This window comes from Canis lupus, chromosome 5 (genome assembly GCF_048164855.1).
Source record: "Canis lupus baileyi chromosome 5, mCanLup2.hap1, whole genome shotgun sequence".
In the NCBI taxonomy this organism is placed as follows: domain Eukaryota; kingdom Metazoa; phylum Chordata; class Mammalia; order Carnivora; family Canidae; genus Canis; species Canis lupus.
The window spans coordinates 73,714,037-73,738,496 of record NC_132842.1 but is presented as its reverse complement, the minus strand read 5'-3'; the positions used below and the strand labels follow the sequence as shown (position 1 = coordinate 73,738,496).

Here is a 24,460-nt window from a genome sequence, read left to right as displayed (position 1 = left end):
CACTTCTGTGTATGTATATTCACAATTTCAAAACATTGTTGTAATACTTTCATTAAAAAAAAAAAAAAGGCCTACTCCCCAGTAGCAACAAACAAGGATCCAATGTCCAGATTTGGGGTTCTAAAAAAATTCTCCAATAAAAAGAACCAGGGATATTTGGAGAAACTGATTCTGTGGCAGTGGGGGACCATTGAAAGCCTGGGGCAGAGAATAGGCAAGATGAGCCCAGAGCATCTTATACTGCCAAAAAGTAAGAAAATATTCAAAAGGATGGGGGCATGGCAAAGGAGTTAACCTGAAAGATTGCCCAGTGGCCAAAGCTGGGACAATTGGAGTAACAAAATAAATAACATAGTATTGGATTATAACCCAAAGTATAAAATAAATATATATGAGTTGAGTCCATATTGATATAAATAAATAATTCAATAAAAGAATAAGGGAGAAGAGACAAATCCACTCATTACCTCTTAAGTATGGGCTGGACTTGGTGACTTGCTTAAGAATAGAGTATGGAAATAGCAGAGGGGGAGAGAGAGTAGGGTGTGGGAGTGGGTGGAAGTATCTTCACAGTAAAGAAACCTGGGGAGTATCACAGAGTGATCCACATTAACGTCACCAGTAATAAGTGACGTGGGTAACACGTGCCCCTGCTACAGTGTGAGAGAAGACCATTTCACCTCCGTGCTATTCTTCCCATAAACCCCTAATGCTGTCTAGCCATGAGGAAAACATCAGATAAACCCAAGTTAAGGACATTCTGCAAAAGATCTGATCAGTGTTCCTGAAGACTATGCAGGTCATAGGGATCTGTCCCAGACCTGAGGAGACGAAGGGGACATGAGTACTAAATGCAATGTGGTGTCCTAGATGGGATCTTAGACCAGAAAAAAGACATTTGTGGGAAAACTAGTGAAATCTGAATACATCTGGAGTTCAGCTAATGAAATATATCTATGCTGAGTTTTTAGTTTTGACAAACACACCTGGGTAATAATGTAAGGTGTTAATAGTAGGGGAAGCTGTGTGAGGGGCATACGAAAACTGTCTTGACTATCTCTACCTTTTCTTTAAATTTAAAATTATTCTAAAGGAAAAGTTTGTTTTTATATATCCTATATTTGATGTCTGTGTATGTGTGTCTATATGCATATATGCGTATATATGAAATGGGAGAAAGGCTTCAGGAAAAAAAAAAAGGAGGTCTTGCTTATCCCAAGCAGAGATCACAGTAGGAAGCATGGGAGGGGGTAGGCTGGGTTCTTTGGGACTTTATCCTGTGGCAGTGGGGAAACACTGAAGGTTATTGAGCAAGGGTGTGGCTAATTACATAATGACTCAGCCAAGTTCATGCAGTTCAGTTTCCTGAGGCCTCCTACAACCCTCCCCTCCTGATGCCCCTTCCTTCCACGTGCTCTTCCTTCTTTGCCTGCAGAGGACAAGTTCTGACAAGAATCTAAGTTATTAGCACAGAGGCGATCACCTCCATAGCCCACACTGGGCTGGTTCAGTGGTCCTTAGAGGCTGGGCATTTAGAATCTCAACATGCCACACCTGATAAGGGCTGGAGCCTCCCACCCAGCACAGGGACCCCCCAGCAGGGTGGAGCTTTATGGTACAAATCACCAAACCCAAGGTTGAGTCATTTTTTCCACCACACCTCCTCTGCTCACTCCTTCCTCCCACAGTGAAATGAAACCAGTCCGTGGGTAAGGACAGGGGACTCGGAGCCAGAAGAGAGACTTTAAGACTGAACCTAGGACACCATGCCATCAGGAGAGTGGTCCATTATCAGTCTTCAACAGGCTTGCTTAGAAACACAAATAAGTCCAGGTCAGAAGCTGGGGGAGGAATAGAGAGAAGAGAAAAACGAGATGAAGGGACACATATATTGGTGTACACTTTTCCGCCAGCAGTAGTAGCCATGAAAGTTCAATCTTAGAATTTATCAGATTCTCACCTCGGTTAAACCAGTTTTCACCCTCCCATATATTTTAGTCCCGCCATGGAAAACGAAAACAAAAGGTTGAAGTTAGTGAGGAATCCGTTCTGTGCCAGGCACTGTGCATCATTTCATTTAGTCCTCTATATTAGTATACCCATTTCAGAGGTGAGAAAGCTGAGGCTCAGAGAGGGTAAGTAACACATTCAAGGTCATGTAGGTGGGAAGTGGCAGAGCTGGGAGAAAGCAAAACCAGTTTCTGACCTTCCCCACCCCCTGCCATGGCTAGAGTGGCTGCAGCATACAAAGAACCTCTCACCGGGGATCCCTGGGTGGTGCAGCGGTTTGGCGCCTGCCTTTGGCCCAGGGCGCGATCCTGGAGACCCAGGATCGAATCCCACATCGGGCTCCTGGTGCATGGAGCCTGCTTCTCCCTCTGCCTGTGTCTCTGCCTCTCTCTCCTTCTCTCTGTGTGACTATCATAAATAAATAAAAATTAAAAAAAAAAAAAAGAACCTCTCACCTCTAAGCCTTGCCACTCTTTCTTCCCAGAAGGGTTTTCCCTCTGCTCCCCATATCTTTCCCTCTCTTCATCATTCATGTCTGCCTAAAAGTCAGAGAAGACTTTATCAACCCCATCCAAATGGCAGCCTCCATCACCCACATCCCCTTACTCTATGTCATTCATAGCACCTTAATATACTTATTTCTCTGCTTCTTGTCTGTCTCTACCCACTCCATGAGGACAAGTACCTGGTCTGTTTGGTTTACTGCTGGATTCCTAGTGTCTGACACATAATAGGTCCCTAAAGCATTTGATAAATAAAAAGAGGAAATTCTGCTTCCTTCCACTAAGAGTACTTGACTCTATTCCCCCATCAGCTGCTATATCCTCTTGCCCTTGGAAGCCCCTCCCCTCTGGTCTCCCTTCAGGGACAACTTTTCCCTCTTCTCCAACCCAGAGATAGACGGAGCCACCCACACAGCTGTTCCAACCAGAAACCAGAAGTCATTCTCAAATCCTTTTTTTCTGCCTGATTCCCCCCAACTCCCAGTTTCCAATCAATCACCAATCACCTGCAATGCTCCCTCCACCAGGCAGCTCTCCCTTTTTGCCTAAGTGCTACATTAGCCTCCTCACCAGACTTTGCCTCCAGTTTGGCCCCTGCCATTGAGTCTCCACATTGCAATCAGAGTGATTGGTCTAAAGCTCAAATCGCCTGGGTAAACACCTCATTGATTTCTCAGTGGCCTCAAATAAAGTCTAAGATCTCAATGTGGCTTACGAGGGCCTGTCTCATATGGCCACAGCCTCACATCTAACACTCTCTGCTCTTGCCTGGTTGAACTACTTCCAGTTTCCTAAATGTGCTCATATTTCTTTAGCCTGGAAGCTCTGGCCAACTCCTGCTCATCTTTAGGTCTCAGCGTAGATGCCACTTTCTCCAGGAAGCCCTCCCCAACCTCTTCTGCACCATCAGGCTGGTTTAGGAATCATTAGTGTATAGAATTGGGGCTTTCTTCCCACCCGGAGGGATCCCAGTGGTTATCTGACCCAATTTCATACCCTCTTCCCCTGCATCTTTAATGGGTGTCCCTCCTTGAGGAACCTCCATTGCTTCTCCAATGTTTCTCACCTTTCAAGACCCATTTTAAGTCCAGAATTATCTAGAAAACTTTCTGGGGAGTGAAAAATGGATGTATTTGAGTCAGGCTGCCCCTAGCTCAAGTCCCACCTTTGCTACTTCCCAGTGTGACCTTGGGTATGTTCCATTGCCTCCAAGAGCCTCAGTTCCCTCTGTAAAATGGAGATGACAACATTAATATCCACCTCACAGTTGTTATAAGTAAAATTATAGATGTTAAAGGACAGTGTAAACACTGAAGTGTTACATAGACATGAGGATGATTATTATCTTCCCTGGCTCTATGCCCCCACAGCACTCTCAGGCCATGACCCACCATTTTGCACTTAATTATACCCTGTCTCCAATGATCTGTTCTTGTTTCTGTGTGGTAGCCTGCTGCTCACAACCACAGTGGCAGCCTGCTGGGATCACATCTTCTACAACCCTTCTGTATCCCCTAGAGTTCAGATAGCAGTCCCAAGCAAATAGAAGGTGTATGTTATTACTGTGATTATAACCACCTACTATTTATTGATCATCTATTATGACTTAGTACTTTCTGCATTATTTCCAATTCTCAAAACTACCCAAGAGATAGATATTTTTTTCTCTCCACTGTGCAGACCGAGACTCAGAAAAATTAAATAACTTCTTCAAATTCACAGAACTGTTATGATCTTGTGGGTTAGAACCATGAGAATCTTTCTAGCACTTTGCCTGATTGATGTTAAGAGGCTCATGGATTTCCACCTACTGGCTCTTCACTTGGTCATCAATTGGGCTGTGTCTAGAGGAAGAAAAAAAAATCAAACTGGGGGCTTGGCAGAGGAGGTGATTGCCACACCGTGGACCAGACATAGGGATGGGCTTTTGACATGTGAGTTAAGTATTGCTCCACCAAGAGCAGAGTCACAAAGTTTGTTCCTGTGGATGGAGGGAATGGGTGGTGGTCACGAAATGCCCTGGGACATCTAGCAGTGTCAGCACTGCACTGCTTGCCCAAGGAGAGTAGACCGGAGTGGGATCTCATGGCCAAATTAGGCACAGTAAGGGAGTGGTCAACTTGCTGGAGTTTCCATCTTCCTTGGCCAAGAGGAGGAGATGCAGGGTCTACAGTGCACCACTAGATGGCACTGTACAAGGAAGGCACAAAAATTATCCAATTAGGACCTTTCTTTCTTTTTCTTTCTTTCTTTTTTCTTTCTTTCTTTCTTTTTTCTTTCTTTCTTTCTTTCTTTCTTTCTTTCTTTCTTTCTTTCTTTCTTTCTTTCTTTCTTTCTTTCTTTCTTTCTTTTTTTAGATTTTATTATTTGAGAAAGAGAGAAAGAGCAGGAGCAGGAGGAGGAGCAGATGGAGAGAAGCAGACTCCCTGCTAGGCAGGGAACCCAATGTGCAGCTCCATCCTAGGACCCCTTAGATTATGACCTGAGCCTAAATCAGATGCTTAACTGACTGAGCCACCCACACACCCTTAGAACCTTTCAACATGGATAATTAGAAGGAATTTTTAGAGCAAGCAAACATAAAGTAAAAGCCTTGTTTTATAGAAGGGATGTGAGGCCCAGAGAAGTTATCTGAGTTGTCCAGTTTCTTGGGCCTGAAACCACTACCAGAGACCTACATCTATCTCTTTCTATGCTCTGTACACTTCACCCTCAATGCTCATCAAATCGTCTCTAGGTGCCAGTCTACTCATGGTGTGAAATTATTCAAGTCACTGACAACTTTTTTAGCCTCAGTCTTCCTGTCCACTGAATAAAGGATTTGTCTAGGCCTGTGATGTCAATGTGGTAGCTACAAGCCCCGTGTGGCCATTCAAATTTAAATTAATTAAAATTAACACAATTTTGGATAGCCTGGTGGCTCAGTCTGTTGAATATCCAACTTCTAATTTTGGCTCAGGTCATGATCTCAGGGTCATGAAATTGAGCCCACGTCCAGATCCATGCTAACTAAGTAGGGAGTCTGCTTAAGATTCTCTCTCCTTCTCTCCCTCCCCCTCCCCCACTCACTCTCTCTTTCTAAAACAAATAAATAAATCTTTTTTAAAAACTGGCCTAGGGCTCCCGGTGCATGGAGCCTGCTTCTCCCTCTGCCTATGTCTCTGCCTCTCTCTCTCTCTGTGACTATCATAAATAAATAAAAATTAAAAAAAAAAAAAACTGGCCTAGGGGGCAGCCCCGGTGGCTCAGCGGTTTAGTGCCTGCCTTTGGCCCAGGGCATGATCCTGGAGACCCAGGATCGAGTCCCATGTCAGGCTCCCTGCATGGAGCCTGCTTTTCCCTCTACCTGTGTCTCTGCCTCTCTCTCTCTCTCTCTCTCTCTCATAAATACATTTAAAAATCTTAAAAAAAAAAAAAAAAAAAAAAACTGGCCTAGGGATGCCTGGGTGGCTCAGTGGTTAAGTGTCTGCCTTCTGCTCAGGTCGTGATCCTGGGCTTCTGGGATCAAGTCCCACATCAGGCTTTTCACAGGGAGCCTGCTTCTCCTTCTGCCTATGTCTCTACCTCTGTCTCTATGTCTCTCATGAATAAATAAATCTTTGAAAGAAACTGCCCTAAAAAATTAATTACAATTTTAAACTCCATCCTCAGTTACACTAGCCAACATTTCAAGTTCTCAATAGACAGTTGTGGATAGGGGCTATCATATTTGACAGCACAGATATAGAACATCTCCATCGTTGGGGATAGTTCTAACAGACAGCATTGGCTGGTAGCTGAGGTCCTCCCAGTATCTGATGCATCTTCTGCAAGAACATTGAAGAGTGTAAGACTAAATGAATAAGGTTTCCCAGCTCCTAGCCTGAGTTTTTAACCACACACAAGCACTGGGACATACAGAAGACAGTACGAAGGGAAAAAAATCCTCCCTTCGTGGAGCTGACAATTCTAATGTTTCCAAGGTACTGAGTCCAAAAGCCACAGCTCCTGCAATGAAGGTACACTGTCTTAAACTATAAGGTGTCTAATTTGCCTAGTTAAAATACAGTTTCTAATTCAATAGGTCTGGGGTGGAGCCTATGAACTTGCATTTCTAACAAGCTCCTTGGTGATGTCATTGTTACTGATCCCAGAGCACATTTTAAGTAGCAAGGATTCGGAGAATTTTGTGGCCAGACAAAATAAACATGTGTGATTCATCTAAAATATTGTGTTTATATTGTGGATCTTCCTGGGAAGCCTGGGTTCAAATCTCACCCCAGGGTAATCTATTCTTCCTGATTCTCAAAACTAGGTTAGAAAGGCTCTCCAAGGCCTGTCATTCCTCATACTTCCGCAGCCTGGTACCGTTCATGCTACATTGCCTTTCCTTTAAGATCTTTGTCTCAGAGGTACCCGGGTGGCACAGTAGGTTAAATGCCTGCCTCTTGTTTTTTACTCAGATCATGATCTCAGAGTCTTGAGATCAAGCCCCACATCAGGCTTTAGAGTCTGCTTGAGATTCTCTGTCTCCCAATGCCTCTTCTGTTCATGCTCTCTCTAAATAAATAAATAAACACATAAATACATAAATACATAAATATATAAAAAAAAAACTTTATCTCAGCCTCTTTCAGGAAGCTGCTGCAACATATCATTGGTCTCCTCCAGTTCTTTATCCATTAATTCCCTCAAAAAGTAGTGAGAGCATCCTGCATGCTGCTATCCATCAGGCTAGCTGCTGGAGATCCTGCAGGCAGATGGTCCCAGCATTCAGAGGGCTCACAGTATACCAAAAGCTGACGGTGAAAAAAATCATGGCAGATGGAGTAAGTGTCACAAAAGAAGAAGTAGAAGATGTTCTGGGAGATTATGACCAGGGACCTACTTGAATTTTGCTCAGGGAAGACCTTTTAGAAGAAGAAGCATTTCATTTGAAAACTGAAGAAGAAATAAGAATTATCCAGGCAAACAGAGGAGATATCTAACTTACTACGGATGCATATTAAATTCCCAAACCTTACTGATGTAGAATAACTGCAGGACAAGAAATGTCGCTGTGGCCAGTGTTGAAAACACATTCTGCCCCAGTGGGAGAAGTGTAACCATGTAGAGAATGCTTGAGCAGAGCCCATCTGAGGGCATAAACACAACCTAGCAAGACTGGCATGTAGCAAGAGAAAGAGACTGGTATAAAATGAGGTAAAAACCCCCAAATCTTCATCCTTGCCCTTGAGAAGTTTGTCTTCTTAAGAGCTATGTTACCTGCCCTGTGTTTCATAATTTACAACCAACAAAGAAATGCCTGCATTATTTCCTCATTTATTTTAAATAACAATACCGTAGCATGAGCCCTATTTACAAAGAGACACAATGCATCAGTGAGGGAAATGAAGAGCAGTGCAGGAGGCATAAGGTGACTCAGTGATTTTAGTTGACACATGGATAAATATTTTACATGTTAATAGTTAACGTGTTTCTTTTCCTAGAAAGCATCAAGCTTATGATGTCACTGATAATTATGGTTGGGACAGATCAAAGAAGTGACTTTATGTAAAGTGGACTTAAGGGAAACTGTTCAATGAATAATAGTATAGAAGGTCTGTGACGATGGTAATAGTGACAAAGATGGAAAATAAGTGAGGAGAGTTTGCAAAACACTGGCAAAGGAGTAGGTGTGTGGGATCTGTCTGGACTCAGATCAAATCTTGGCCAGGTGTTAAAGGCAAACATCCAAGAGAGAGCCAGACATGTTGTTTAGCTATCCCATGCTTTGGTTTTCTCATTTTTAAAATGAAAATGACTCTATTCCCTCCCTTCATGGGGTTGTCATGAAGAGTAAACTAGTTAATATTTGTAAAGTGCTCAGAATAGTTGCTGGCACTTAGTAAGTGCAAGATAAGTGCCTGTTAAGGAACTAATTTAAATTAACTGACTTTAGAACCAGAAGGAATGTTTTGGCTCTTGCAACTGAACTCTTCATGGGTATCTGTGTTTGTCTTTAAGCTGGATCCAGCAGCTCAAAGTGCATCATTAATTCTCTCTCTCTTTCTCTTCCTCCCTTTCTCTCCCCACATTTCAGTTCTACTCTGTTTCATGTCGATCCATCCTCAGGAGACCGACCTCTCACTCAGAGTTGGTTACTACAACTCCAGGGTTAGAGGAACACAGCCATCAGTCCAGAAGAAGGAGATGCCTCCTTGCTGATATTGTAGGAAAAGCCCCTGAATTAACTCTGATTGGTCCTACCTGAGTCAAATGACCATACCTCAACCAATTGCTTTGGTACATTGGAGGATTATGCCACTTGGCCAACCTCATCATACAAGTGGCCCTGAATACAAGAGGCATAGAGCCAGTTTACCTGAGCCACATAGACTAAGTGGGTAGATGGGGTGGTTCCTTAAGGAAAATCCAGGCATTCTTCAAAGAAGAAAAGAGATTAGAAACTAGGTAGGCAAACAAGCAAACACAGAGAAAAAGTCTTCTACACTAAGTAACTTGTAAATGATCTAATCTCTCCAAATCTCATTTTCTCTGTATGTAAATGAGCACAACCTAAAACAGTTTCTAAAGAACAAAGTCAAGGTAAGGATCAAGTAAGATAAACATTTACTAAAACTTAGCACCATATCAGTCACACAGTAGGCTCAATAAATATTAGTTATTAGTAGTAGTAACAGAGTTAGTCATGATAGGGATGAGATTTAAACCTAAACTTTCTAAGGCCAGTAATCTTTATACATTTCCATCAGCTTTTTGTAATGGCAAACCCTCCTACCTCTGTAGTATTTTGCAGTATACAAAGAGATTCATCTACATTTTTTCTTACTTAATCTTCACAACAACCTATTTATTTGCTTTATGCAAATGTTACATAGTTGGAGAACTGGAAATTTGAAGAGTAAGTCATTCCCTCCATTCACTTCCTCAACAAATATTAAATATACACCACGTTCTATTGATCATGGCCTCTCTGAATGCTCCAGCTCCCTTCCAGATTGCCAATCATCTAGACTCCAGACCAATGTTTTTCAAGTTGTAGGTCATTACTCATTAGTAGGTCATGAAATCAATTTAGTGAGCTGTTATCAACATTTTAACATTTAAAATGAGAGAGAAAACACCACATATATCCCAAATAGGGAGCCAGAATATTGATTTGTGAAACTCTTGCAACTATACTTCTGTGTATATAGGTGGATCTTGGGTCATGATATAAAATGGATTCCCTCTGTGGGACCTTGTTAAAAAGTTTATAAGTCATTAATTGGTAGAGGATCTCAAACTTTTTGGTTTCAGGATCACTTTACATCTTAAAAATTATTGAGAATCTCAAAAACTTTGCTTTTGTGGGGGTTAAGCCATTGATATTTACCACATGAGAAATTGAACAGAAAAATTTTAAATCATGGGCCTACACAAGCATATATACCACTAGCCATCAGATTGATCTCATTATCACATGTTTTAGTCTCTGTACATTATGTACACTGTACACTATGACAGTGGAAAAAGAAAATAACTTTTTAGCACTGTTATGGATATTGGTTTGAATGTGAAGACTCCCTGAAATGGTCTTAGGGATTGATCTATAGGATATCTCTATTTAAATGTTTCTGCCAAGTTTCCAATTCACCCTTTCCAAAACAAACTCTTCGTCTTCCTCTCTAAATCAATAAGCCTTCCCAGGATGCCTTATTCTGGTCATTGGCACTACTCTCCTTTAGTGACCCAAGATTCAAACTAAGGATTCTGTTTAAGAGCTGTTTCTTTTACCCATCAGAGTCAATGCCACCAGCTCTCCTCTACTTCTCTTCTCTCTTCCAAGTGGACAAGGCTCGGAATCATTATTGGGAGGCAGCCTAGTGTAATGACTAAGAACATAGGTGGCAGCTATACAGACCTTGGTCAGACTTTGGGCAATTTACTAATGAATGCGCAAAAATCAAAAGTACTAAAAGGTGTAGAACAAAAAGTCAACCTCCTTCCCTTCCCTGTCCCAGAGGCCCCCTGTTCCTCACCTACAGAGTAGCCACTTCTTGAGCATGATCTCTCAGAGTTTCTGATTTCATGTCATCCCTTAACTCTTCTGCCTGCCAAACTCCAGACTCACCTGGAACCCCTTCCTGGCTCTCCCCAACAAAACAGGATTTTTTTCTTCTTCCTGTTGACAAACTCTACATAAACTTCTACAAAACTTAGCAAATATACTGCTTTGAACATAGATGCATTTATTTTTCTCACTATATTATGAGCAAATAGAACAATGTCTTTTTTCTTTGTAAGTCCAATGTCTACCTAGTTCAGTGCCTAACACAACATGAGTGTTTGGTGAATTTCTGATGACTAGATGTATTTCCCCTGATCAAGAATTTTCAATGGCTCCCCGGAGCCCGTGGGGATATCAGTCTAAACTTCTCAAAGGGGGATCCCTGGGTGGCAGCGGTTTAGCGCCTGCCTTTGGCCCAGAGCGTGATCCTGGAGACCCGGGATCGAATCCCACGTCGGGCTCCCGGTGCATGGAGCCTGCGTCTCCCTCTGCCTGTGTCTCTGCCTCTCTCTCTCTCTCCCTCTCTCTCTCTGTGTGTGACTATCATAAATAAATAAAAATTTAAAAATAAATAAATAAAATTCTCAAAGGGGTTTCCAATCCTCTCCATTTAACCTCAACTTCCATAGAGGCACCTGGCTGGTACAAGCGTTTAAGCATCCAGCTCTTGATTTCAGCTCAGGTCATGATCTCAGGGTCCTGGGATCAAACCCTGAGTCACACTCCATGCTCAGTGGGGAGTCTGCTTGGGATTCTCTCTCCTCTGCCCCACCCCACCCCATGCTCTCTCTCTCTCTCTCTCTGAAATAAATAAATAAATCCTTGAAAAATAAAAACAGAAACAAAACCTCAACTTTCCCATCCAAACTGGTCCTCTGGGAAATCTAGCTGTAGCCAAAATAGTCTCCTCTTTAGAGACTGACTGCCAAACTCTGTTCTACTGCCGGGCTGTTGCTTGTACTGTTGATCATCAGCTAAAATTCTGAAATCAAATATTACATCATCTCATGTGCTAGTCCCTAGGAACAATAAATTTATCAATTTTTATCTAACATGTAAATGCTTTATAAGTCTCACAAGAAAATGTTTGATTTGGAAAGTTACATGAAATCAATCCCACTGCAACATTGTTTAAAATAGCAAAAGACACTGAAGGTATCCTAATTGCTTATCCACATATGGATAGTTAAACAATATCTATACTGCATCTTTATGGCATCTTTACTCAGTGGTGTGTTATATAGCTGTTAGATGAGCTAGATCTAGATAGGTCAATCTGACTTAATTTCAAGTGGAATAATACAGCATGTGTACATGGCTTCTTTCTATGGTGTTATGTTTATGAGATTCATCTAGGTTGTTGCTTGTAGCAATAGTTTCCTTCTCCTCCTTGCTATATAGTATTCCACTGTATGAATACATCACAGTTTATCTATTTACTTATCTATTTTACTATTGAATACCATTGGGTTGTTTTCAGTTTTTGGTTGTTATGATTTTATTGGCTGTAAAGAATATTCTTGTGCATATCTTGTTATACATATGAACGTATATGCTCAAAATCTACCTGTAGTGGAAGATATGCATGTATGTTCAGATTTACTTGACACTGTCCAAAGGATTTCCCAAGTGCTTGTACCATTTTACATTCCTACAGTAGTAAATTAGGGTTCCAGTTGCTTCACACCTCTAAAACTTGATAATGACGATCTTGAATTTTAACCATTTTTGTGGGTAAGTAGTAAGATCTCATGTAGTTTTATTTTTTATAATTTTTTTAAAAATTTATTTATTTATTCATTCAGAGAGAGCGAGAGAGAGGCAGAGACACAGGCAGAGGGAGAAGCAGGCTCCACGCGGGAAGCCCAATGCGAGACTCAATCCCAGGTCTCCAGCATCACACCCCGGGCTGCAGGCGGCGCTGAACCGCTGTGCCACCAGGGCTACCCTCTCATGTAGTTTTAATTTGTAATGTCACGACTGGGGTTAAGCAACTTTTCATATGTTTAATAACCAAATGAACTTCCTCTTTCTGTATGTGCCTACTTAAGCATCTTACCCATTTTTATCTTGCCCTTTATCTTATGGAGTTTATTTATTTATTTTTGACTAATCTCTACATCCAATGTGGGGCTCAAACTCATGACCCCAAGACCAAGAGTCTTATGCTCCTCCAACTGAGCCAGTCAGAAACTCCTATCTTGCCCTTTATTTTAAAGGTCAACTATCCTAATTGATTTGTAGTAATTCTTTGTGTGTGTGTGACTTGTAGTAATTCTTTATATATTTCAAACATCAGCTCTTTTTGATTTATATATATGTTGCAACTATCTTCTCCCCTTTCTCTCTGTTTTATTTTAGCAGCATGTGAGGTTGCCCATTCTTCTCCATCTTTGTCGGCATCAAAATGCAATTTAAAAAAAGAAGCATGTCGAAAAGCATCTATCTCTATTTTAATTAACAGACTTAACTTTTTTAGAACAGTTTAAACTTTATATAAAACTGGGTAGATAGGGCAGCCCGGGTGGCTCAGCAGTTTAGCGCCACCTTCAGCCCAGGGTGTGATCCTGGAGACACAGGATCGAGTCCCACGTCAGGCTCCCTGCATGGAGCCTGCTTCTCCCTCTGCCAGTGTCTGTTTCTCTGTCTCTCATGAATAAATAAATAAAATCTTAAAAAAAAAAACTGGGTAGATAGTAGAGAGAGGACTATTTATCCGCTTTCTTCCCTCCCCAAACATTTCTCTATGATTAATATTTTGCATTAGTATACTACATTTATTACAGTTGAACCAGTATTGATATATTAACTAAAGTCCATAGTTTACATTAGAGTTCTCTATGTTGTATATAGCAATATGGGTGGTTTTTTTTAAAGATTTTATTTATTTATGCATGAGAGACACAGAGAGAGAGGCGGAGACATAGACAGAGGGAGAAGCAGGCTCCCTGAGGGGAGCCGGACACGGGACTGGATCCCAGGACCCCGGGATCATGACCTGAGCCAAAGGCAGATGCTCAACCACTGAGCCACCCAGGTGCCCCAGCAATATGGGTTTTGATAAATACATAATGTAATATCCACCATTACAGTATCATATAGAACAGTTTCACTGCCCTCAAAAGCCTATTTCCATCCCTCCCTTTCTAATTCCTCCGCAAGCCCCTGGAAAACACTGATCCTTTTTATTATCTCTATAATTTTGCCTTTTCCTGAATACCATATAGTTGAAATCATATAATATGTAGCCTTTTGAGATTGGATACTTTCTTTTTTTTTCAGATTGGGTACTTTCACTAAGTGATATGCATTTAAGTTTCCACCATGTCTTCTATGGCTTGATAGCTCATCTCTTTTTTTATCACATATTTTTAATTTTTGTATTTTTTTAAAATTCTGGTACAGTTAACATACAGTGTTATATTAATTTCAGGTGTATAATATAGTCATTCAACAATTCTACACATTACTCAGTGCTCATCATAATAAGTGTACTCTTAATCTCCTTCACCTATTTCACCCATCCTCCCATGCACCCTCCCTCTGGTAACCACAAGTTTGCTCTCTATATTTAGAAGTCTGAAAAAAAATCTGATTTTTTGTTTGTCTCTTTTTATCTTTGATCATTTATTTTGTTCTTAAATTCCACACATGAGTGAAATCATATGATATTTGTCTTTGATTTCTTTCACTTAGCATTATACCCTCTAGATCTACCCATGTTTTTACAAATGGCAGGATTTCATTCTTTTTTATGACTGAATAATATTTCATGATAGATAGATAGACGTCTATCTATATATATATCCCCCACATCTTATCTATTCATTTATAGATGGACTTGGTTGCTTCCATATTTTGTAATAGCTCATTCCTTTTTATCATCAATTAATATTCCATTATATGGATGTACCATGGCTTATTTATACACTCACTATTTGAAGGCCATTTTCGTTGCTTCCAGTTTTGGGCAGTAATAAATAAAGCTGATGTAAATATCTGTGTGCAAGTTTTTGTGTAGACATAAGTTTTTAACTCATTTGGGTAAATACCTAGGAATGCAATCACAGGATCATATGAAAAGACTATGTTTAGCTTTGTAATAAACTGCCAGGCTTCTTCCACAGTGGCTGTGCCATTTTACATTCCTACCAGCAATGAATGAAAGTTACTATTGCTCGACATCCTTGCCAGCATTTGGTATTGTTAGTTTTTTGGATTTTAGCCATTCTAGGTTTGTAGTGATATCTTTTTTTTTTTTTTTTTTTTTTTTTGGTTTGTAGTGATATCTTGTTTTAAGTTGCAACTCTAATGACATCTGATGTCGAGCACCTTGAAAGCATCTTTTCATATGCTTCTTTGCCAGCTGTATTTATCTTCTTTGGTGAGATGTTTCAGATCTTTGTCCATTTTTAAATTGGGTTGTTTGCTTTCTCGTCAAGTTTTAAGAGATCTTTATATAATTTGAATACAAGTCCATTAGCTGATAGATGTTTTGCAAATTTTCCCCCAGTCTGGGGCTTGTCTTTTCATCCTCTTAATGGTGTCTTTTGTAGAGCAGGTTTTTAATTTTAATGATGTTCAGACTTTCATGTTTTTCTTTCATGGATCTAAAAACTCATCACCCCACTCAGAGTTACCTAAATTTTCTCCTTTGTTATCTTCAATAAGTTTTATAGTTTATTTTTTACATTTAAGTCTATGATCCATTATGAGTTAATTTTTGTGAAAGATATAAGGGCAACATTCAGTTTTTTGGGTTTTTGTTTTTTTTTTTTTGTACATGGATGTCCAGTTACTCCAGCATCGTTTCTTGAGAAAAAGACTTTTTCTCTATTAAATAATCTTTGCTTCATTGTCAACAATCAGTTGACTATATATGTGTGAGTCTTTGTCAGGGTTCTCTATTTTGTTCCATTAATATATTTGTCTATGCTTCTGCCAATACCACACTGTCTTGATTATTACAGCTTTTTTTTTTTTTTTATTACAGCTTTGTAATATGTCTTGAAGTTAGGAAGTGTCAGTCCTCCAATTCATCAGTATTTTAAAATTTGAATGTCACAATTTCAATGCGTTCTACATACATACTGCTAATTTCTATTTATAGCTTCTGTCAAGTAGATAGTGGCATATGGTATACTCTATTCACAGAGGCATAAAGAGGCTAAATAATCTGCTCATCCAACAGGTAACAGAGTCTCAGCTTTTTAGTGCCTTCGTGCACTAACCTGGTCCCTGGGAAAGGAACCTTGGTCTATTGTCTGCAAGGTTAATTATTCCCCATGTAGATTAAAACACTGGAATACTATTTGATCTGTTTTCTCGGAGTTTGATTATCGGAAGGTGTCTCCCTGATTTGATTGGTACTAGGAACCCTGGCACTGCTGAGAGTCTAACCATATACAACTGGGTGTGGCCACTGGACTGAGTTATGCGCGAAACTATCATCTTAAAAGATTCTGTAGTAGGTATTCCTAGTGTGGCTTGCCAATAATAATTCATTAATCTCTTTTGCTTGGCTTCCTCCTGCAATATAGCAGCTGGAAATGCTAAATAATTGCTTCCAGACTTTCCCAATCCTACCTTGCAGGTAGTTATAAGACAGTTTTGGCAAGTAAGATACACTCCTCCGTTGGGGGTTCCTAAAAAAGCTTTTGCTTTCTTAATAAAAGGCATCTAGTGATGCTTCCTCCACCTCCCAATTCTTCTTGTCTTTATCATAGATACGATGCTTGATGCTGCAGCAGCCATTTTATTAATAGTGAAAAACCAAAACTAAGGATCCTGGGGCAGAAAAAATAGAAATGAATTATGTTAAACAGCTAATTACAGGAATAATGTATCTCAAAACCTCTTGTTAATGTGAGAAATTTCACTCTCATATGTTAAAGCCACTGCTGGTCAAGTTATACATTACTCGTAACTGAAAACAGTCTAAATAAATCTAACTCTTCTAGTAGGTCTATCCTTGCATAGACATTTTTGGAATGCTTCTTTTGGAAATGCCATAGGATTCCTTGACATATTCTCTGAATGTCTTCAGTAGCATCAATCTTTGCCTCCCCCTTTTGTGGCTGTATCAAAGGAAGTAGATACATTTTATTTAGGAAAGAAAAGACTCGCTAGGGACATGAGAGCTGTATTCATTATCTGAAGCTTTTTTAAGAGGAAAGGGGATAATGATGACTGCCATTCTTTCTACCCCTCACCAAATTGGCCTAGTTTACCCAAATACCACCTCATTTAGTATACAAAATTGAGGTTGTTACAGAATAGAGTCGAGACAAAGAAGGATTTTTATTATTAAGGGTTGCCTACCAATCAGAGTAGTTCAAACACAGAAATGTGTTGCTCCATGAGACAGAGAACTTTGCCTTCCTGGGAAGGGCTGATCAGAGAACTGAGGATGCCTAGCAGGAAACCCTTTAGGAACTGCTCAACTTCAAAATTCAAACCTCAGTTTGGGGAGTGAGATTAGCTAATTCTTTCCTAGCCTAGTGGAGTAGGGTTTTAAAGAAAGAACAGATCAGTAAGATAAATGGGAGCAGGAGCATGATTCCAAGTGAAAGGAGCAGCTTAAACAAAGGTGCAGTGTCTTTAAGATGAGTTTGGATACTCTGGATGGACCAGTTGGACTGGAGTGGACAGTTAGGGCCCTCGGCAATTTGTGACTTTAGACTAATCACTGAACTATTGTAGACCATGGATTTTCCTTGGTAATATGAAGGGACCAACTGAAATCAGCAAGTCTCAACCTTTTCTTTCTTTCTTTTTTTTTTAAGATTTTATTTTTTTAATTTTTATTTATTTATAATAGTCACAGAGAGAAAGAGAGAGAGAGAGAGAGAGAGAGAGAGAGAGAGAGAGAGGCAGAGACATAGGCAGAGGGAGAAGCAGGCTCCATGCACCGGGAGCCCAACGTGGGATTCGATCCCGGGTCTCCAGGATCGCGCCCTGGGCCAAAGGCAGGCACCAAACCGCTGCGCCACCCAGGGATCCCCTCAACCTTTTCTTACAGTGACCCAGGCAACTACAAGTCCTAAAGAAAATACAAGGAGGTAGTGCCTGTTGTTTTTTTTTAATCAGTGAGATTCTTGTATAATAATAATTACCACAGTATGGATATCGACCTTTAACTTTTTTCTTTTTAATATATTGACCTTTAACTTTTAGACAAGGCTGATACCTGTGTCCAGATAGGATTTTTTTTTTTGCCCCTTATTTAATCTTTAAATTAAAAAAAAATAATTATAAACTATTTCAAACTTTTAAAAAAGTACAGATATTAATATAATCACCAAGATAAAAGTTTAATATTTTTCTATATTTACTTCTAATCTTTTAAGATATAAAATGTTACAAACATAGTTAAAACCTCATCCCTCGCCTCTTCTTTCATTTTTCCCAGGGGCAACCATTCTCCCAAAATTGCTGTGTGTCTTTCCCATTTCAGTTTGTGTATTTTTACTGCCTATATAAGTATCTGTAATATATGGTATTTTTTGTGTTAAATTTTACATAAATATCACACTGAATGTATCATCTTTCAACTTCCTTTTTCCATTCATTATTATAACTATCTTGACAGCATGTAAATAATTTAGCTAGTTGTCTAGTACTTCATTTTATGAAAAAAAACATAATTTATCCATACATTCCCCTACAGAAGGACAGTTAGGTTGTTTTGACTTTCTTTTGCTATTTTAACAAGGCTGGAAGTAGGGTTGCTTGCCCATGTCTCCTTGCACACACATGCAACAGTTCCTCTAAAGTTTAGAAGTAAAATTTCTGGGTTGTAGAACAAGAGCATCTTCAATTTTAGGTCAAATATGCCTCCTTTTGCCCAAGTATCCAATCAGCAGATGAAAAAGTTTGTATCAGTGACTACCTCTGCAGAGCTGATCAATTGAGGCATTATCCAGTGCACTTAGGAGAGAAAAAGGAGCTACATTCGTTGTCACAAGCCTTATTTGAATAATCCTTGTCTTCTTCCAAAAGCCAAACAAGGAAATATTGGAATTAGTCACTTAAATATCTACCCAATAGACCAACTGTTCCTATAGTATCCTGGACAGATGATTATACATCCTATCCTTGAATACTACCAAAGACAGAGGGTTTACAACCTCCCAAAGTAGCTCAGCTCCATAGGTTAGAAAGTTTTCTCTGAAATTATCCAAAAACACCTATGGCTGGGAGGGGTGCCTGATTCTGAGCTTAATTCTCCTGTGAGCCTGTCTTTCCTATGTGAAAATGGGAGTAAGAATAATACCTAATTCATAAGGTAGCTATAGGAATCAAATGAGTTAGTGTGTATGTGAATGTATGTGTATACATAGATAAATGTATGCACATATACATACATATGTATGTACACGTATATATATGCAGTATACACATATAATATATATGCATATATTCATATATGTAGAAAACAGAAAGAGAGTACATGAGAGGGCAAGTGAGCTCCTGGTAGAAAATAATCAATTAACTATAGCTGCAGCTATTTTCTTTTTAAAATTTTATTTATTTGAGAGAGAGAATGAGCGATGGCGGGGGGGGGGGTGAGAGGGAGAGGGACAAGCAGAGCCCAATGTGGGGCTCGATGCCAGCACCCTGAGATCACAACCTGAACCAAAGTCAGACCCGACTGAGCCACCTAGGCATCCCCCAGCTCTTATTAATATTCTTTATCCTATCATCCATTCCTCACCAACAAAAGTTCATTCTGCCAACAAATATTTACCATCTACTATGTGTCAAAGACTGCTAGGAGCCACAGACAAATCACCCACACTTCTCTGTTGGTATTTTTAAGAGCCTCTGTGATATTGCCAGCAGAGAGCAAGAGTTTAAAATGGGAATTCTGGATTCAAAGAATCTGGATTTGAATCCCAACTGTATCTCTTCCTAGCTATGCAACTTGTGAGGACAGAACTTACCCCTCATGGTAAGTGTTCCATACATGTTAGTTATTATTCAGTTTAATTGAGCCAGTGACCTTAGCCAGGTTTCAGCCTGAGCCTGGAGAGCTATGGAGAGAGAATCTCAAAGCTTCCTTCTAGTCCCAAAGTTTATGATATTTTATATGCAGTGGAACATCTATGGGGGGAGAGATCAGGAAGATGACCCACAGTTACAAGAGAAAAACATTTCACAAAGCTGAATTCAAGTAGGTTCTAACTCCTCCAAATGGGAAGAAATCACCCTTTGGGAGCTCACAGACTAATTTATACACTTGATGTGAGCAGAAGCAGAAAAAACAAGCAACTCGTGGAGTGATAAACACGGAACAAGCGCTATGGATGCTAAATATGTCTAGTCCTTCCTGAGAGTGGGTGCTGCCTGGTTCTCACTGGAGGGACAGGGAGTCTTCAAAAAGCTCAGACTCTGAAGTAATGCAGATCTAGGTTTGAATCCCAGTTTGGTTCCTTGTCAGCTATGTGACCCTGGGCAAGTTGCTTTTAATCTTTTTGTGCCTTAGCTTTCTCTTCTGCAAAACCCAGTAAGAGTATCTAACAAACTGTACTTCATATAGCGGTGACACAGTAAATGCTAAATAAAAGCTAATTATCGTTATCTGACAAGTGGCACCCACCCTATGGGTGAGTGACAAGTTTCCATTCTCAGTAGATGATGACAGTATCTTCTTTTTCTGACTTGAGGCGCCTCATGGGTGGGGCCTGGTCTCTGCCTTCAGAAGTTGGGCAAGATGCCTCCTCCCTTGTCACCTTGGGAACTTCCTTAGAGAGGACGGTGTCTCCTCCATCAGACTTGGCACTCCGCTAGGCTGGAACTGCCTCTTCCTTCGAGGCGGGAAACAGCAGTGCTTCCACCGTTAGTCCCAGATGGACCCCGTCTCTCTCTCTCGGTCAGGCTGAGAGTTTCCAGAGTGTGTGTGGCTGGCTCCCGTCCAAGCCACTTGGTTGTAGGACTGATTACCTTTTATCCGCCTCCTTCAGGCCCAGGAGCAAGAGTGAGGAATGTGCCATTTCAGCAGCCCCCCAGGGCAGGAAGAAGTAAGATGAAGCTCGGCTCTGGGGGATGGGAGGGAGGCACTGGGGCCCCAGTCTGAAAAGTCTCTGTGGAGCTCTTAGGAGACTCCGTCGGGCTCTGAGGGGCAATGGGTGAGTGTGATGGGTGTCCCAGAAACCACATGAGGGAGCATTTTCCTTGGATGTGGGGTGGGAGGTGCGTCAGGGTAACTAATGGCAACTGGGCGGGGTGAGCCCACGCGGCAGGAGCTCTTCCACGGAGAAAAACTACGACTCCCAGGATGCCTTGGGGCTTAGTCCGGCTTTCCCGCCTGCCCACTGGCTGCCGGTCCGGTTAGCGCAGGAGCGGATTGGTGGCGGCGGTGCGGGGCTCCCCCACTAGCAGGTTAGTAGGCACCGCCGGCAGCAGACGTTGACCGGGCGCGCGGGGCGGGGGAGGGGCCCGGCTAGCCATTCTGGAAGCCGCCGGACGCCGTCTCCGTAGCGTAGCCGCCGGCTGTGAGGCGCGGGGCGGGGGCGGAGACTGCGTGGCGCAGGCGCGGTGCCGGGCTTCTCCTGGGTCCCCAGACAGCTGGAGGAGATAAACAGAGGAGGAGGAGGGAGGGGAGTGCGTGTGTGAGAGCGCGCGAGGGAGTGTGAGTGTGTGTGAGCGCGGGTGTGAGGCGGTGCGCAGGGGCGGGCGGAGGCGCTGTCCGGCCCCGGCCAGGCGCCGGGCGGGGAGCATGGGAAGGGGCTAGAGCTGCCCGGGCCCCCAGCCCCCTCCCCGGGATCCGCGCCCCCCCCCTCCCGGGAGAGGGGCCGGGCCCCCCGGACGGACATGGGCTCCTGAAGTTGCGCCGCCGCCGGTCCTGGGAAGAGGCCTGACAGGTACCGGTAGCCACCGCCCCCTGCCCTCGCCGGGCGCCGGAGCGAAAACCGGCTCCCGCAGTCCCAGCACACGGGCCGCCCGCTCTGGGCCGCCCGCAGCCCTGCCGGCCCCGGGGCCTGAGGCCGCCAGCCTCGGGGCTCAGGGGTGTCCCGAGAGGGGGCAGGCCTCGCTGGGGCGAAGGGCAGAGTGGGCCGGGGGCGGAGTGGGATGGAGGGTTGGCCGGGACGTGGGTGGGGGGGGAGGCTCTGGGAATCCAGGGAGACTCTGCCAGCGGAGAGGTGGAAGTCGTCCCATCACGGGACTTTTTTTGCGGAGTTTTTGTTTGACATCTGATCTGGCGCCGGTCTCAGGAAGAAGGGGGCAGGTGGAAATGCCGGGAGGGCTACGTTGACCTGACCTGCTCTCTTAGTTTCCTGCTCTCCTGCTCTCGCTCTGTCTCGCTCGCTCTCGCTCTCGCGCTCTCTCTCTTGCCCTCCCGCTCGCTCTCTCTGAGAGAGTGTGTGTGTCCGTGTGTCCGTCCGTGGTCAGGCTTTTTGCAGCCGCAGATGCCTTCAGTGGCCCATCCTGGCACCAAGCTGAACTCTGCCAAGGTGTTCCCTCCGGGCGACTGTAACGCCCTTACAGAGGGCCTTTACTTGGGTACCAGCTATTCAGTACCCACTTCAAAGGGAAATAGGAAGTGTGGAATAGAAGAGAGACTGTGAACCGACCAGCGGGATCCAATTCTTGTCACTGAAAGCTGCAGTGGGACGCCCCCTTGCCAGCCAGGTTGAATTTGCTTAGTGACCTCTGACTCTCCTCTGCAGGTGTACCACCAGGGTCTCTAAGAAAAGAGGTATCAAGACTTATGACTAAAGTCTAACTGCCTAATTTGACTATTTTCCTCAAAGTCCTTTTCTTCTGTGACTATTTTTTTAACTTCCTGAGGTAGTGGTAGAGCAACTTTAAAGTTTTCCTCTTAAGTTTATGAGTTTAGAAACCTGATAGGGTGTCTGTAACTTCCCCATTCTTCCCAAGGATGCGGTAGATGATCAGTGTAAAGTGGCAGTTAAGTGTTCCCTTTTAACAAAGTCTGAAACGGTTTTGAGAAGAAGACGATTCAGAGGACACCAACTGACTCAAAGATATTAGGAAGTCTCTGCCTAGGGCACAGTTCTGTCCAGTGGTCTGAACCAAGCTTTTTCTGTACCTTACAGTCCCTCCTGAGTGGCTAGTGTCTTCACTAAGTGAGGGAACTACTTAAGGCTATTTCTGGTTTGAGTTCTGGCTTATTCTTCCTTGTAATTCTTATATTTTTAAAGAGATTGAATTGAATCTTGTCTGTTGAGTATGATAATTGGATCCTCTAGCACAGACTAGGGAGTAACTAGAAAGGCTCATTTGGGCTGACTCTGAGACTTAACAATGAAGCTTCATTGCAGGTTGTTGTATTTCAGTGGCAGGTGGGAAGCAGCCTTTTCTGCCATAGTTTATGATCCTGCTGCTTTAATACTGGGATATTTTTATCTATTTGGGGGCACTTATGATCAACCCACATCTCAATTTGTAGTGCTTTGGGTCAACTCTGAAGAATAATTGGACAACAATCCATAGTTCTGCCTGAGACTCCTTCCCTTGGACTTACTAAAAGAAAGAGAGTATGTGTGATGATTATGGTGATGATATTAACATTGGCGATTTGCCACCTGTGGGTTTTAGAATTGTCATGCACTGACAAATTTTCTAGCTAGAAGAAACTCAGTAGTGACTCATGGGACATCATATTAGGTTCTTTTTTCACACACCTAGGCTTTAGGACCTGAAAGGATACAACTGAAGATCTTAAAGCCCTCTGTTAAACGTCTTTGGATTTTGAGGGACCAAATGCTGCAAAGACCCAGAACTGTGACTTTAATAATTTTTAAAATTTTCTCTAATTATTTTCTTCTCTCCTTTTTGTATTAGGGAATGTTGTCCACATGTGCAGTCCTGGGTCTCAAAGAGGGAATCATAGACAACATGTAGTATGGTGATACTTACCTTTCTTTTGGGTCACTGATTCCTTTCCACTGCATCTTTGGGCTGCCATTGCAGAGGGACTCACATAACTTCTTAGGCTTTAAAAACACAAGCCCTGACAGTTTCCATCAGAAAACAATCCCTTGGTGTTAATATTTAATTATGGCTACTTACTTTGAGAGATATTTACTAATTAGAATACATTCTTAAAAGTGACTCTGGCATTTATTGAGAGCTTGGTATATGTTGGGCTGTGTGCTAAGTGGTGTTTTACTTTATCTAGCTTAGCCCTCATTACTGTCCTATATGAGGCAAAAATCATCTTCCCTGTTATACATATGAAGATACAAGTACAGAGAGGTTAAATAACTTGCTTAAGGCCACATAGCAAATAAGGGAAAGCATCTAACAAATGGCTGGCACACAGTAAGTATGCAATAAAGGTTAGTTTTTTACAGATCAAAATGACGGGAATTTGACATCATTTCCATATAAAAACAGGGTGTAAGGACACCTGAGTGGCTCAGCAATTGAGCTTCTGCCTTCTGCTCTGGGCATGATCCTGGGGTCCGGGGATCATGTCCTGCATCAGGCTCCTGCAGGGAGCCTGCTTCTCCCTCTGCCTGTCTCTACCTCTCTCTCTCTCTCTCTCTCTCTCTCATGAATAAATAAATAAAATCTTTAAAAAAACAAAACAGGATTTAAAATACTGAAAGACGGGAGCCTGGGCAGCTCAGTGATTGAACTTCTCCCTTTGGCTCAGACAGTGATCCTCAGGTCCTGGGATCAAGCAGCCCATTAGACTTCATGTGTCTCCTTTTGGGCTATGACACATGAAGAGCTGGAAGGACCAAAACTGAGATCCTGGGAGAACACAATATGTGCCTTCAAGTATTTAACTGTCCTGTAGAAAGAGAACTGGACTTTCTTTGTGTGATTCTGGAAGGTAGCACAAGGATCAAGGGATGGAAATTCCAAGAGGGGTTGGCTTGATAGGAGAGAATTTGGCTCTATAAAAGTAAAATGGGCCACCTTGTGAAGGAAGGAGTTA

The 24,460-nt window shown here is 42.1% G+C and overlaps 1 protein-coding gene across 5 annotated transcripts in view; it reads left to right on the top strand.

Moving 5' to 3' along the window:
• The first annotated feature begins 21,094 nt into the window (after positions 1 to 21,094).
• The window catches only part of WDTC1 (WD and tetratricopeptide repeats 1), a 62,958-nt gene continuing 59,592 nt past the window's right edge, over positions 21,095 to 24,460 (top strand). For all 5 annotated transcript variants that reach the window (XM_072827608.1, XM_072827605.1, XM_072827607.1 and 2 more), the window contains exon 1: positions 21,095 to 21,410. The gene's annotated coding sequence lies outside the window, so the exon portion shown is untranslated. The remainder of the gene's footprint in view (positions 21,411 to 24,460) is intronic.